The sequence below is a fragment of the Nerophis lumbriciformis genome, linkage group LG14, assembly GCF_033978685.3.
Source record: "Nerophis lumbriciformis linkage group LG14, RoL_Nlum_v2.1, whole genome shotgun sequence".
Taxonomy (NCBI): Eukaryota; Metazoa; Chordata; class Actinopteri; order Syngnathiformes; family Syngnathidae; genus Nerophis; species Nerophis lumbriciformis.
This window is the reverse complement of record NC_084561.2, coordinates 29,527,912-29,543,197: the sequence shown is the minus strand read 5'-3', so window position 1 is coordinate 29,543,197 and position 15,286 is coordinate 29,527,912. Positions and strand designations below refer to the sequence as shown.

General features: G+C 43.6%; 1 protein-coding gene across 3 annotated transcripts in view; it reads left to right on the top strand.

The window, feature by feature from the left end:
* The window catches only part of LOC133616415 (glypican-5-like), a 129,319-nt gene that overhangs the window by 25,844 nt on the left and 88,189 nt on the right, over positions 1–15,286 (top strand). The gene's annotated exons all lie outside the window — the stretch shown is intronic.

Genomic DNA, 15,286 nt, shown 5'->3' with positions numbered 1-15,286 from the left:
ACTGCGATGTGGCCCTCCCTGAAAAAGAGTTTGACACACCTGCATTACGAGAATCATGTTGAATCGAGAACGGATTCCGAATAGAATCATAACCCCAAGAATGGAAATTGAATTTAATCGTAAGGTATTGTAAGCAGCTTCCTCTGAGGCTTAGATTCTGTGACAGAAGCCTTAGAAGGCGCAGAATGTTTGGACGACATCGTAGGGATTCATATAAATACAAATGTTCTCTAAAAAAGCAGTAGTAGCATCAGTTTATGAAAACTGACCTTTTCCTAGTCCAGAGGTCGGCAACCCAAAATGTTGAAAGAGACATATTGGACCAAAAAAAAAAAAAAAAAAATCTGTTTGGAGCCGCAAAAAATGAAAAGCCTTATATAAGTAAACAATGAAAAGCCTTATATAAGTGTTATAACGAAGACAACACACGATGTAAGTGTCTATATTACCCTACTATCAAAATTACTATGTGTCGCAGGCTGATGCAAATCTTTGTTGACAGAAATCTTCAAATGTAATATTTATTCTACATATTTTTACAACATTCGAAATCATTAGTAAAATGGAGGCTTCTCAGAGGGTGAGATAACTCCTGGAAATGACTGGCTTAGAATGGCCAAAGTTATAGAAGTGTGTGTTCAAGTTTAAAGATTAAGGATCCATTAGATCTAAGGATCTAATGGATTTATTTCAATCTTTGCAGGCTGGGTAACGTTTGCTGTGGTCTATAACGGTGCACAAACAACTATCAGAAATGCAGCTAATATTACATACAGATAATGTGTCATGAGACATGCAAATATAAATTGAATTAAAGTTGCAAGCAGTGATGGACGGGACCGACTTTGACGGCACATAAAATCCAAACCGGAGCAGTAATTAAAACTCTTTGGTCAACTTTTAATCAGAAGGGTTCAATCTCTCTCCTGTGCTCGTTTGAAGCCGACACGACAAACGCGCTCAGAGGAGATAATGTTTGAAAAAAGGTGACCGGTTTTTACAAAACGTTTGTTTTGAAGGGGGAATTGCAAACTTCCTGTTGATTTTTGCTGGAGGTTGTCAATCTCTGAAATGTAGGTCTAAGTAAGACCTACATAGAGGTTTTTGTTTCATGTCTCTAAGACATTCCTACTGGGAGTTACAGGCAGTTGTGTCTGAGTTTTCTTCCAAGGAGCAGTTGTGTCTGTGTTTTCTTCCTAGGGGCCGCTAGAGCGCAATTTAGAGTTTTGGGGTTGGTTTTTTTTTTATTAGATCGCAATTTTTGCCAGTCCTGATGTGTGTGTCCAGTTTGGTGAGTTTTGAAGCATGTTAAGCGGGTCAAATTACAGCTCAAAGAGGCAAAAGTGACTGTTTTTAGTAAACCTTTGTTTTGAAGGGGGAATTGACAACTTCCTGTTGATTTTTGCTGAAGGATGTCAATGTATGAAATCTAGGTCTAAGTCAGACCTACATAAATGTTTTTGTTTCATGTCTCTACGACATTCCTACCGGAAGTTACAATCAGTTTTGTCTGTGTTTTTTTCTAGGGGGCGCTAGAGCGCAACTTTGAGTTTTGGGGTTTGTTTTTTTTGATTAGATGGCAATTTTTGCCAGTCCTGATGTGTGTGTCAAATATGGTGAGTTTTAAAGCATGTTAAGGGGGTCAAATTACAGCTCAAAGAGGCGGCGGAATAATAATAATAAAACGCACAAAATACAATAAGGTCCTCTGTCCCAAAGGGACTTTGCTGTCCCTAATTAAGAGGACTTAAAGGAAAAAATTAGCTCAAATAGCTACACACGAGGCATAATGATGCAATATGTACATACAACTGGCCTAAATAGCATGTTAGCATGGATTAGCTTGCAGTAACCAAATATGCCTGATTAGCACTCCACACAAGTCAATAACATCAACAAAGTTCACCTTTGTGCATTCACGCACAACAATAAAAGTTTGGTGGACAAATTGAAACAAAAAAGGGGTGGCATAAAACACGTCTTAGAAAGTCGCAGAAAGTTGCACATGGAAACAAACTACGGTGAGTTAAAGGACCGCCAAAATTAGTAGGACAAAACGGCGCTCGCCAGATATAGTCTCTAATCACTGAAGCATGTTTAGTATAAACAGTGTGATTTTTATAACTATTAGGAAGGTTTGTGTCATGTTTGTCCTCCTACAGAAACCATATTAAAACAAAAAATATATTTTTTCCCTAATCTTTTTCCATTTTTCATACATTTTTGAAAAAGCTCCAGAGAGCCACTGGGGCGGCTCGAGAGCCACGGGTTGCCGACCCCGGTCCTAGTCTTACCTGTGCTCATCCAATCACCACTCAGGACACATTAACGGACTCTCAGACTGTCAGAAAATTGAATGAAGGCAAACGAACGCAGATCATTTAAAAATGCACATTTCCTCCACACCAATGTTAGAAAATTCTAAGTGGAGTTTTAAAAATATGTCTGTCCATGTTCACATAAAAAGACATTCTGTCAAAAGCAACGCGCAAAAGCAACCCCAGAGGACGACAATATAAGTTAAAGTTAAAGTACCAATGACCGTCACACACACACGAGGTGTGGCGAAATTATTGTCTGCATTTGACCCATCACCCTTGATCACAACCCTGGGAGGTAAGGGGAGCAAACACTTTGTTCATCAAAATAATATAAATGTAAAATTACTCGTAATATTTTCTTTAAAGTTAGTGCACACTTACACGGAGTGCAGAAAACAAAATACATTTCTTACTGAACATGTGTTTGAACAAGAAGGATGGGAGGGATAATTGTTTTTCCTGTCATTGCCTGCGATCTAAAGTGTTCTTTGATTTTTAGCCTCCTTTGCAAATGAGTTTAACACCCATGATGAGTTAATCAACTAAACAATTCATTATCATTAAGCTTAAATTTCAATACTCCTTTGGCTTTTATTGTACAGTATTTTGTCTTCCAAGCAGCAAACGTGGGTTCAGTCAGCATTGGACAAAGTTATGTTCTAAAGCACGGCTCCTCAAACCTTTTGACTCGGGGGCCGCATTGGGTTAAAAAATTTGGCTGGGGGCAGGGCTGTGTGTATATACTGTATATGTGTATATATATATATATATATAGCCCGAATGCAGCTGAGATAGGCTCCAGCACCCCCCGCGACCCCGATAGGGACAAGCGGTAGAAAATGGATGGATGAATATATTTATATATATATATTAGAGATGTCCGATAATGGCTTTTTTGCCGATATCCGATATTCTGATATTGTCCAACTCTTAATTACCGATTCCGATATCAACCACAGTCGTGGAATTAACACATTATTATGCCTAATTCTGTTGTGATGCCCCGCTGGATGTATTAAACAATGTAACAAGGTTTTCCAAAATAAATCAACTCAAGTTATGGAAAAAAGTGCCAACATGGCACTGCCATATTTATTATTGAAGTCACAAAGTGCATAATTTTTTTTCACACGCCTCAAAACAGCAGCTTGGAATTTGGGACATGCTCTCCCTGAGATAATCCTGATACTCACTACAACTATGGGAAATACTATACTTTGACTTTCACAAAGTGCATTATTTTTTTTAAACATGCCTCAAAACAACAGCTACAAAAACAATGAAGGCACACAGCTTCAGTCCAGAGTATACTAGAGTAATAAAGTAAACAATAACATAGTCCTCCTTTAGAGCAAGACTGCCTGGTATACTGTATAACAGGAAATTATAAACTGGGCTCAATCTGCCCTGCTCTAACGTATTTGTATGAGTAACACAAATGTGCTGCAAGCTAGTGGTGAGTGCTTGAAGTGGCCTACCAGTCAGTCAGAGCTTCTGAAATGCTGCGTTAAGACAGGGCAGCTCCGCTCACTGCAAGCTGCAAAGTGTGTGCCCCAAACTCCACCGTAGCCTTTGCCATACTGCGTGCGTTGTCCCTGACCACAACGTGGGTTTTCGCCCTGGGGTGGTTTTTGTTGTATTTTTGTTTTTTCTCGGCGGAGTCTTTAAGCCACAACTGTGTGGTACTACTTTTTTCCAGTGTTTGCTTTTCATCCATCTTCCGCTTGTATTTATCGTGTCACGTCTTGGTTTTTCCTCGCATAACCAACTTCTTGCAGTAATTGCAAATTGACAGTTTTTTTATCCGTCAGAGACACTTTAAAATAATCCCAAATCATAGACATGGTGTCGTTAGTCAGTCACCGAGCTCGCTCGCTTGTTAGCCACGGCTACAGCACCAGCAACAACACACTTTTGTTGTTGTTATGCTCTGCGCGCGGCGGTTTGATGAGGTCATCAAGTGTCGCCAGTAAACCTCTCATGCTGCAGTCGTCAACTCCTGTGTTGTGTGTGGGAGAGGGGAGAGGGGTGAGGGGAGGGGCTGCTGACTGGGAGACGCATCTGCTCTGTACTTCTTCTTACGTCCGTGTACCGCTCTGTACAGCTGCGTTTTAAAAAGTTATTAATTTTACTTTTTGAAACCGATACCGATTATTTCCGATATTACATTTTAAAGCATTTATCGGCCGATAATATCGGATAATATATGGATATATTTATATATATATATATATATATATATATATATATGTAACCCTTGAAGCTGGCTTCCCCTATCCCGGGTCCGTCAAGTCCTCGGTCTCCCTATGAAGTCTCTGCGTTGTGTATTGTATTTTTGTGTGCGTGGGAAGACGGAGAGAAAGACCAGGCAAGGAAGCATAGGATCTGGGTGGAGTCGTCTTTATCTCAATTCTTCACCTTTAGAAAAGACATGGAGTTGTCCACAAAATACAAAATATGTCACACTATAACACTATATATCTTAAAACACAATCAACTTCTCTACATCGTGACCAGTAATATACCCAGCAGGTAACGTGTGTGTGTGTGTGTGTGTGTGTGTGTGTGTGTGTGTGTGTGTGTGTGTGTGTGTGTGTGTGTGCGTGTGTGTGTGTGTGTGTCTGTGCGCGCGTGTGTTTGTGTGCGTGCGTGTAGGCATAAATGACTGAGTGAGTGGATAATCAATTGAAAAGAGCCAAAACATGTCCTAGCATAACATGCTTCTGGGCTAACACACACACTGGTATAAAACTTAACAAAATCCACAGTCTCTTCACAATTTACAAAACCCCCAACTTAATATAACTCTTAGCCATCATATTTTGTGAATAAATCAGCTCAATAGTGCCAAACAATAACTTTTTTTAATCTTTTAACTGAGGAGCCTGGTCCCTTCCTGCTTACCTTTAGAAAAGACATGGAGTTGTGACCTAAGATGGCCACAACCAACGAAGAAGAACATTCACAGACAACAGTGAACAGACCACAAAGTGGCGCCCCCTGGAGGCTTCCCTAACAACTGTCCCAACCTTCTGAAAGAACTTCTGCAGACTCCCCACATCAGTTCACCTCCTTACACCCACCCCTTCTTTCTATGATGGCGTCTCAGCCATTAGATACACAACCCCTCCCTCTTCCCGTGTCAACACGATGCCTAGTGTTTGTGATATGAGAGGTGAAGTGCAATGGTGCAATGTATCTTGCTCAGTGTTTAACAGCAGCCACCTTCTTTTCTTTAGCCGCCAGCCACAGTCTTTGTCCTATTTCAATCTTTTGCTTATCAGAGACAGGTTTCACAGCTACCGAATGGTAGGACAACTTCTTGGGAGGACATCTGTGTCTCGGCGGATTTCTCCTGCTCTGCACAAGCTCTTTGGACATCACCTTCTGGTTACCGGGCCCCCTCGGTCCAGGTCCAGTTTCTAACATCTGTCCTTGACACTTGTCCTCCCCTTTATCCAGTTCGCTTAGATCCCCTCCATCATGTATCTCCTTAGGCTGAGTTTTACTTGCAGCATTTCCAAGGTCCTGCAGCTGAACATCTTCGATCGCATCTTCAACACTGCAATCTGTAGTCACTGCTGTCTCCCTCATCCCACACCACTCCTGTTGGGGCTCCAAGGGGAGGAACATGCATTGGGTCAACAGATTCTGGTGGACCACTCTCTCCTTGTCCCCCTCTTCGGTCCGGACCACGTACACAGGTATGTCCGGCTGTTTCTTTATGACAATGTAAGGCTGGCGCTCCCACCTATTTCCCAGCTTCTGCCGACCTTCAATATAACACATTTTGACAAGCACCCTGTCCCCGGGCTCAAATTCCTGAGGCTTCGCCTTGCGATCATATTGTTTTTTCTGCTGTTCTTTGGCGTGTCTGGACATCTGGTTGGCCTTATCATAAGCATCTCGCAGGCAGTCCATGAGGGCTTGCACGTATTCACTGTATTCACATGGCTCGTTGTTCTCTTGCAGCCCTAAGACCAGGTCAATGGGCAGTCTGGGATGTCTGCCATACATTAAAAAGTATGGTGTGTAACCCGTCGAGTCATGGCGCGTACAGTTATAGGCATGCGTCATAGCGTCCACATGTTCATGCCAGCGGGGCTTCTCTTGAGGATTCAGTGTTCCCAACATATCCATCAGGGTCCTGTTAAATCTTTCTGTGGTTCCGTTTCCCTGTGGATGATATGGGCTTGTGTGAGACTTGGTGATTCCAGTGATCCTGCACAGCTCCTTCACAACAGTGCTCTCAAAGTTTCTACCTTGATCAGCGTGAAGTCTAGCAGGGAACCCAAAACGGCAGAGGAAGTTCCTCCACAGCACTTTCGCCACTGTGCGTGCCTTCTGATCCTTGGTCGGGTAAGCTTGTGCGAAACGAGAGAAGTGGTCCGTTACAACCAGCAGATTCTCGATCCCACCTCTGGACCTCTCCAACGTCAGAAAGTCTATACAGACCAATTCCATCGGTGCACTGGTGTGGATACTGACAAGGGGGGCTCTAAGACCTGCTGTGGGAGTCTTCCTGAGACAGCACCTCTCGCACTGTTCACACCATGCTTTGATATCCTGGAACATCTTGGGCCAGTAAAAACGCTCCCTCATCAGTGCAAATGTGCGGTCCAAACCCAAATGGCCTGAATCATCATGGAGGGCCGTCTTAGCATACCTCTGTAGCTCCATGGGCAGCACCAACTGCTCAATTGACCCTCTTTGTCCATCATAAACTTTGCGGTAGAGGATGCCGTCCTTGACCACTAACCTCTTGCATTCCTTCAGGAGAATGCTCACCGGTGCCCCTTCTTCCACACTATCGCTCCTCCTAGGTTTGGTGTTCAGAGACCGATGTTGCAGCACTGGTCCAACCACAGGGTCCTCTCTTTGGCCAATCCTAACTTGCTGCTTTGTCATTGCAGGCAGTGAGTCTGTCCCAATACCATCATAGGACTCAGTTAGCGGCTCAGGATTGCCTGGTTGTGGTCCTTGAAGATAGTCTGTCTCAACCTGTGCTGTGTTTTCGACTACCTCTTTTGAACTGAGAGACTTCCTCTCACTGTTCCTGGACTTGACCCGCTGTGGACATGTCTGCAAGGCTTGTGTGACCTCCCGACTGGATAGTATGGACAAAGCATCTGCTTTGGCATTGCATTTTCCTTGTGTCGTGCCGTGTTGTGCTGTGTCCTCTGGGGAGACAGCCTGAGGATGCGGTGGGTTTGTGTTCAGGTTATTATTAGGCATTACAGTTCTACATACTCTGGCCATATGTCCGGCTTTCCCACAACGATAGCACACCAACATGGTAGCTTCCCTGTCATTCCTCCCTGCTGACAGTGGTCTGGTTGGAGCAGGGGTTTGTAAGGAGACTAGTTTTGATTCTAGCTGTGCAAGCTTTTTGACCTGCTCCTCTTGGTTCAGAGTTAGCTTTTCTATCAGCCTAGTCAGTGTGGACAGCTCGGAGGAGGGTATCACTGCATCAGTCATCTCTTTTGCCGCCCCTTGCTGTTCTCTGGCCGCCACGTGAACCTGGGTGAATGGTTTCTTTAATTTATGTTGAGGCTGAAACCTCCTTGCCTCCCTTGCCAGACTTCGTAGTTCCTCTTGAAGTTCACGAAAACTCAGGAGCCTAGGTTTCAAGGGTACAATCCTGAGGTACACCCCTTCATCATTTAACCCCCTCAGGAACTGACGTGTGAGTTTGGCATCACGGTCTGGGTACGGTTGGCCCCCACACTGAGACTCCTCAACTGAACGGAGGGTTGCTTCTAACGCAATAGCATAGGAACACGCGGTTTCTTCAGGCCACTGGCTTCTTTCATAAAAGTCTGCCAAAGGATCCAGCGACCTCTGCATGTCTCCATATTCGGCTCTCAGCTCATCAAATGCACTCTCGGGATACTGTTCTTGGAGGGGGAGATTTAGAACCAGCCTCCTGGCCTCCCCGCTCAAGTGACGCACAATTGTTGCAAAACAGAGATGTGCTGGAAGCCCACCCACTTCCAGAAGATACTGCATATCCCATATCCAGTCTTCAATGAGGACTCTACAGTCAGGGCCTCCACTGAAGATCTGCACATTCCTCACTTGGTGTGTCTGGGTGAACCCAACAGGTGCAGGTTGCATTGTGCTATATCTGGCCTGTCCTGTGGTGGGAAACACAGCTTGGGGCACATGTTGGTAAGTGAGCATGGATGTCGATACGGCAGGATCTGGAGCAGGCAGCAGGGGATTTTGTGGGTTATATGTGGCTGCTTGGGCGGTGTACCAATCAGGGGACCAGGCAGCATTGTTTATCCCAGGCCTAGGGGTGTGAGTGGTGGCTTGCAATTTAGGCTCTGAAATCTGCGGGAATTCATGAGGGCGGGTCGGGACCAGTGGGTAGGGACAGTTCGCTTGGGGTGCATACATATTGGGAGGTTGAGCCGCATACACTCTATCATGGGAGAGGTGTGGCTCGGTTAGTGGGGCGCAACTGACATCCTGTCCTGGGGTTTGGCTAATTGGGATGGGCAAGTGGGCAGCAGCACCATGGGCTATGGAGGCGGAGGCTAGCCATGTAATTGGGGCAGCATCATAAAGGTTGGATATGGGGGTACGCGTGGAGACTGGTGGGACTGACACAGAGGCCGGAGTGTACATTCCATCAGGGAGGTGCTGAGTCTGGAGTGGTGGGACATATCTGGCGCTCTGTGTTTGTGGTATGGGTGGTGGAGCATGGCTAGTGGCCATCTGATCCAGTATTGCCATTGTGGGACCTTGGAAAATGGGTGGGCTACATGGTACTGTAGCTGTTGGAGTCTGAATTGATCCTGGGACCTCATATCTATTGTATATTGGGCTTAGTATGGGGGGTGACAGGGTTGGCACAGTTTTGACTTGACGGGGCTCCGTTTTTGTCGTTCTGGGCCTAACTGCCTGTTGGGGGTCCATGTCATGTTTAGAGTGGGCCATCATATGGACAATACCCGGAGGTGACACCCCTCCATCAGGACCATGGTCCACTATGCCAGCACATCGATTTAAAGTCTGTCTCACTGTGGAGTGAACTTGTGTCGGTGGTCGACTAGGGGTACCTACGTGGGGACTTTGCATCTTCAGAATTCAAAAGTGCTGCAGGCTTAGATAACTTGGGTGCTTGTACTGAGGTAAGTATTGTGTGTGTGAGAGAGAGTGTATGTGTATGTGGTGGCAGTGGTGTTGGATTGTGATTGTGTATTTTTGTTTTTTGTTTTTGTCAGAGTACATCACAGACACCATAAAACATTCCCATAAAGCATAAATATAGAAAAAGGATATGTTTAACACAAATGTTTTCCTTCTTTACCCTCTTAACTCCTTCTCCTGCTCTTGTGTAGCATCCGCAGATCCGGGTCACGGCACCAGTTGTAACCCTTGAAGCTGGCTTCCCCTATCCCGGGTCCGTCAAGTCCTCGGTCTCCCTATGAAGTCTCTGCGTTGTGTATTGTATTTTTGTGTGCGTGGGAAGATGGAGAGAAAGACCAGGCAAGGAAGCATAGGATCTGGGTGGAGTCGTCTTTATCTCAATTCTTCACCTTTAGAAAAGACATGGAGTTGTCCACAAAATACAAAATATGTCACACTATAACACTTTATATCTTAAAACACAATCAACTTCTCTCATCGTGACCAGTAATATACCCAGCAGGTAACATGTGTGTGTGTGTGTGTGTGTGTGTGTGTGCGTGTGTGTGTGTGTGTGTGTGTGTGTGCGTGTGTGTGCATGTGTGTGTCTGTGCGCGCGTGTGTATGTGTGCGTGCGTGCGTGTAGGCATAAATGACTGAGTGAGTGGATAATCAATTGAAAAGAGCCAAAACATGTCCTAGCATAACATGCTTCTGGGCTAACACACACACTGGTATGAAACTTAACAAAATCCACAGTCTCTTCACAATTTACAAAACCCCCAACTTAATATAACTCTTAGCCATCATATTTTGTGAATAAATCAGCTCAATAGTGCCAAACAATAACTTTTTTTAATCTTTTAACTGAGGAGCCTGGTCCCTTCCTGCTTACCTTTAGAAAAGACATGGAGTTGTGACCTAAGATGGCCACAACCAACGAAGAAGAACATTCACAGACAACAGTGAACAGACCACAAAGTGGCGCCCCCTGGAGGCTTCCCTAACAACTGTCCCAACCTTCTGAAAGAACTTCTGCAGACTCCCCACATCAGTTCACCTCCTTACACCTATATATATATATATATATATATATATATATATATATATATATATATATATATATATATATATATATATATATATTCCTCGCACACTAATTGACTGAAAGAGTGCGCACTTGCTGCGCGCTCGCCCGACACTATGGCGCGAGCGCGATGATGTCACGTTATCGATGGGAAAATGCATCTTTAGACAATATGAATTGCCTGAGCGGCTAGGAGACACAGAGAGTAACAAGCGGTAGAAAATGGATTAGAAAAGACAGATTTAAAAAAATAAATACATAAATAAATAAAAACAACGGGCCGGGTTTTGGACGCTGGCGGGCCGAATCCCGTTCTAAAGTTTCACTTTTGAAACACATAGCTGTGGTGCATTCAAGGAACCTTGATTAAAGTTTCAAACAGAGGCGTCACTAGTTTTTTAAAGACAGGGAATGCCTACCCCCCACAATATTGACAATTATAGTAATGATGTATTATCATGATAATTATTATCCACTATTATGGATCGGTACCTTTCATATTTGAAACAATACCATACCCATTTTCCATATTTTTGTGTGTGTTAATAAATGTAACATTTAAAAAAATCAGCAGACTATGATAACTGTGCTGTCCAGGTTTTAATGTGTGTTTTAAAAAGCCAGTGTCAACCACATTAAGTCAAATATAATTTTTTTTAGTGCGTGTTAACATACTGCGTGTGTGTTTGTGGGGCGATGACGTCAGGTTCAGGGTAGTGTGTCTAATAATTCAGGAGTGTAATAAAAATAATAGTAAAAATAATAATAAATAAGTAATATTAAAGACCAAAATGGGCCCACAAACAAAATATAGCCTTGCTTAGCATATTAATTGTGTATGCCTAATTAAACAACATAATTTTGGCTCCATGGGTTCAATTAATTATGAGTGACCCCAGTGTTCTTCAACGGATTAGCTGACACTCTCAAAGGATCCCCTCTCTTAAACACAGTCATTATAGGCCTCAAGAGTAACTGAGACATGCCCAGAGCGGTTGTAGCCAGGCTCTGTTTACACCATATCCAATACCCCAGTGTGTGTCTGCATGTGTTTCATCAAGCACTCTAAGACCTTATTGCCCTATCCCTCCACATCGCAGATGTCAGCCAATCATAGAGACTGAAGAGAAGGTCATGTCTGACAAAAGCATTAGCGTCATTGCTATAAAAACACACATTTTTAAAATTTGCTTATTTCGTTTCGAGGACTGAAGATCCCTTCGAGAATTTGTACACCACTGGTTCGACGGGAACGCGCAAAACCAAGGGTTAAGGGCTAAGAAAAGAATTTGGATTGAGCCCTAGCCTTGTCACTTGATGCTGTTTGTCTTGGAGCAACTACTACTGCCAGAACACGGGCATGCAAACACATGAGGCCAGACGTTCACACCAAGTACTTAAGGCATTTGATCCCTGCCACTGCAGTTGCAGTTGTGTCTTTATTAATAGCTGCTTCTTTTGAGATAACCCCAAATAGTCCGTATATCCGGTTGAATAACGAACATAATTACAAGATTATAAGGTTGGGGTTACAACACTGTACTTGTTGTTCAATGATTTGTGTTAAAGTATTATGTGTATGTGCAGCTGTACAAAGTTGTGCCAGACAAACTGGCCTGTGAGGTGGTGAAAGTCACAGATAAATAGGTGTCTTTCTCCCTTGCACCCAGTTGTCTGTGTGTGTGTGTGTGTGTGTGTGTGTGTGTGTGTGTGTGTGTGTGTGTGTGTGTGTGTGTGTGTGTGTGTGTGTCCAGATGCCATCAGATTGACATCAATGTGTTGAAATGGCAAGTTTCAAACATAGACCCACACCGCTTGCATATACCGTCACTGGATTGGAGGGAGCCGTGCACTGTATTAGATCCTGTCAGACATAAGAAACATAATAGATCATAAGGTCTGGCTCATAATCACCTGTCTATAGATAACCGGGTAGTGAAAACAGGATGCATTAACAAGTGAGCTATTTCGGTTTGGAGAGCTTTTGGTTGAAGGGACTCAAGGTTAGTCAGAAATGCAAGAATAAACGCAAACTAATATGCAATGCAATGCAAATGACACATATTCTAAAAATGGTACAGTGAAGTAAATTATATTTTTATAGCGCTTTTCTCTAGTGACTCAAAGCGCTTTACATAGTGAAACCCAATATCTAAGTTACATTTAAACCAATGTGGGTGGCACTGGGAGCAGGTGGGTAAAGTGTCTTGCCCAAGGACACAACGGCAGTGACTAGGATGGCAGAAGCTGGGATCGAACCTGGAACCCTCAAGTTGCTGGCACGGCCACTCTACCAACCGAGCTATAACGCCCAGCAAGTGCAACAGTCACCATAGGGAAAATACTCAATTACTGTCGATTGAAAATAGGTCAAACGATATTGTTGGTGGGACTATTTCTTGTATGAGGTGCTGAACAATGTTGATTCATCTGTTTTTGTGTTATTGTTTTAAAACACAATTTTGATATACTGTTACCAACGTGCCTACAGAATAGGTGTCAAACTCAAGAGCGGGTCTGTCACATTATTTTTGTGGACAACACTTCTTTTTGTGTTGCCCGCCAAGTCATTTAATGCAGTCATTTTAATTTCATTTTATTTTGTCAGCCGCCTAATTTAAAGTGGCCTACCACACATTCATTATTTTTGTGGTCCGCCACATCATTTTATGTTGCTCACTAAATAATTGAATGTGATCATTTTAATGTCAGTTAATGTGGTCGGCCACGTCATTTACCGTGGTGAGCTACATATAATAAATAATACATAAATGCTACATCATTTAAGTGGCCTACCACGTCATTTACTGTGGTCATTTTAATGTAATTTTATTTATTATGTGGGGACGGCGTGGCGCAGTTGGGAGAGTGGCCGTGTCAGCAACCTGAGGGTTCCTGGTTCAATCCCCACCTTCTACCAACCTCTTCACGTCCGTTGTGTCCTTGAGCAAGCACTTCACCCTTGCTCCTGATGGGTCGTGGTGAGGGCCTTGCATGGCAGCTGCCGCCATCAGTGTGTGAATGGGTGAATGTGGAAATAGTGTCAAAGCGCTTTGAGTACCTTGAAAGTAGAAAAGCGCTATACAAGTATAACCCATAACCCATGTTGTCCGCCACCTAATGTAGGTGGCCTGCCACATAATTTGTGTGGCCTCTCACACCATGTAACGCTGTCATTTTAATTCATTATTTTGGTGGCCCGCCACATCATTTTATGTTGCTCACTAAAAAATTGAATGTGGTAATTTTAATGTCAGTTAATGTGGTCAGCCAAATCATTTACCGTGGTCGGCCACATATACCACTACCACACCACTTAATGCGGTCATTTTAATTCATTATTTTTGTGGCCCGCCACGTCATTTTATGTTGCTCACTAAATAATTGAATGTGGCCATTTTAATGTCAGTTAATGTCAGTTAACATCATTTACCGTGGTGAGCCACATATGCTACATCATTTAAGTGGCCTACTACATCATTTAATGTGGTCATTTTAATGTAATTTTATGTTGTCCGCCACCTAATTTATGTGGCCTGCCACATAATTTGTGTGGCCTTCCACACCATTTAATAATAATAATCAGCAAAAATAGTTGCTTTTACAAATTGTGGAATGAGGCTATTATGGTACATGTTATATTCATATATATTGACTGTTAAAATGGCCCTCTCAGTGCAGCCATAATTGCAATGTGGCCCTCAATAAAAAGGAGTTTGACACCCCTGGTCTACGGTATTGCGTGCAACACGTACTACTTGGCATCAGTGAACAGGCTCAGACACCTATTGTATTGTTAGCTTTAGTGTTGTGGCTTACATAACAGTTAGTGTTGTAAGTGGTGTTTTTTCCTTGTTATAACTTTTGTAATTTTTTGCTTCACTTCTTTCTCTGCTGACCATGACTTTGTTGCTTTCACTTCTTTCACTTTGATTATTCTTACCTTTTGTACATAGAATAGAATAGAATACAATGTACTTTATTAATCCCTTGGGGAAATTCAGCACCACAGTTCGCTCACAATAGACAATAAATACTATACAGCATTATTCACATGTGAATAATATAAATATATTATACATATATTCTACATTTAAGTGCAGTCAAGAAGGAACATATGCATTATACAGTCTGATGGCTGTCGGTATGAAGGACCTCCTGTGTCGTTCCGTGTTGCATTTTGGGAGTCTGAGCCTTCCACTGAACGTGCTCATTCTCTCCGCAAGGTCCGAGTGTAGTGGGTGGGAGGTGTTGTCCATAATAGCTAAGAGCTTTGCTAGACTTCTCCTCTCTGACACCACCGCCAGAGAGTCTAGCTCCACTCCCACCACGTTACTGGCCTTCTTTACCAGCTTGTCCAGCCTGTTTGCGTCCCTCGCCCTCAGTCCGCTGCCCCAGCAGGCCATGGCGTACAAGAAGGCGCCCGCCACCACCGACCCGTAGAACATCTTCATCATTTTTGTACAGACGTTGAAGGATCCTAGCCTCCTGAGGAAGTAGAGGCGGCTCTGTCCCTTCTTGTAGAGTGCCTCAGCGTGTTTTGATCCATTCAGCTTGTTGTCCATGTGTACATGGAGGTATTTATAATCCTCAACCATGTCCACATCGACCCCCCTGATGGAAACAGGGGTCGCCGGAGTACTCCTCCTCCTTCCCAGGTCCACAACCAGCTCCTTGGTCTTCGTCACATTGAGCTGGAGGTGGTTCTTTCCACACCATGTGACAAAGTCCTCCAACAGTG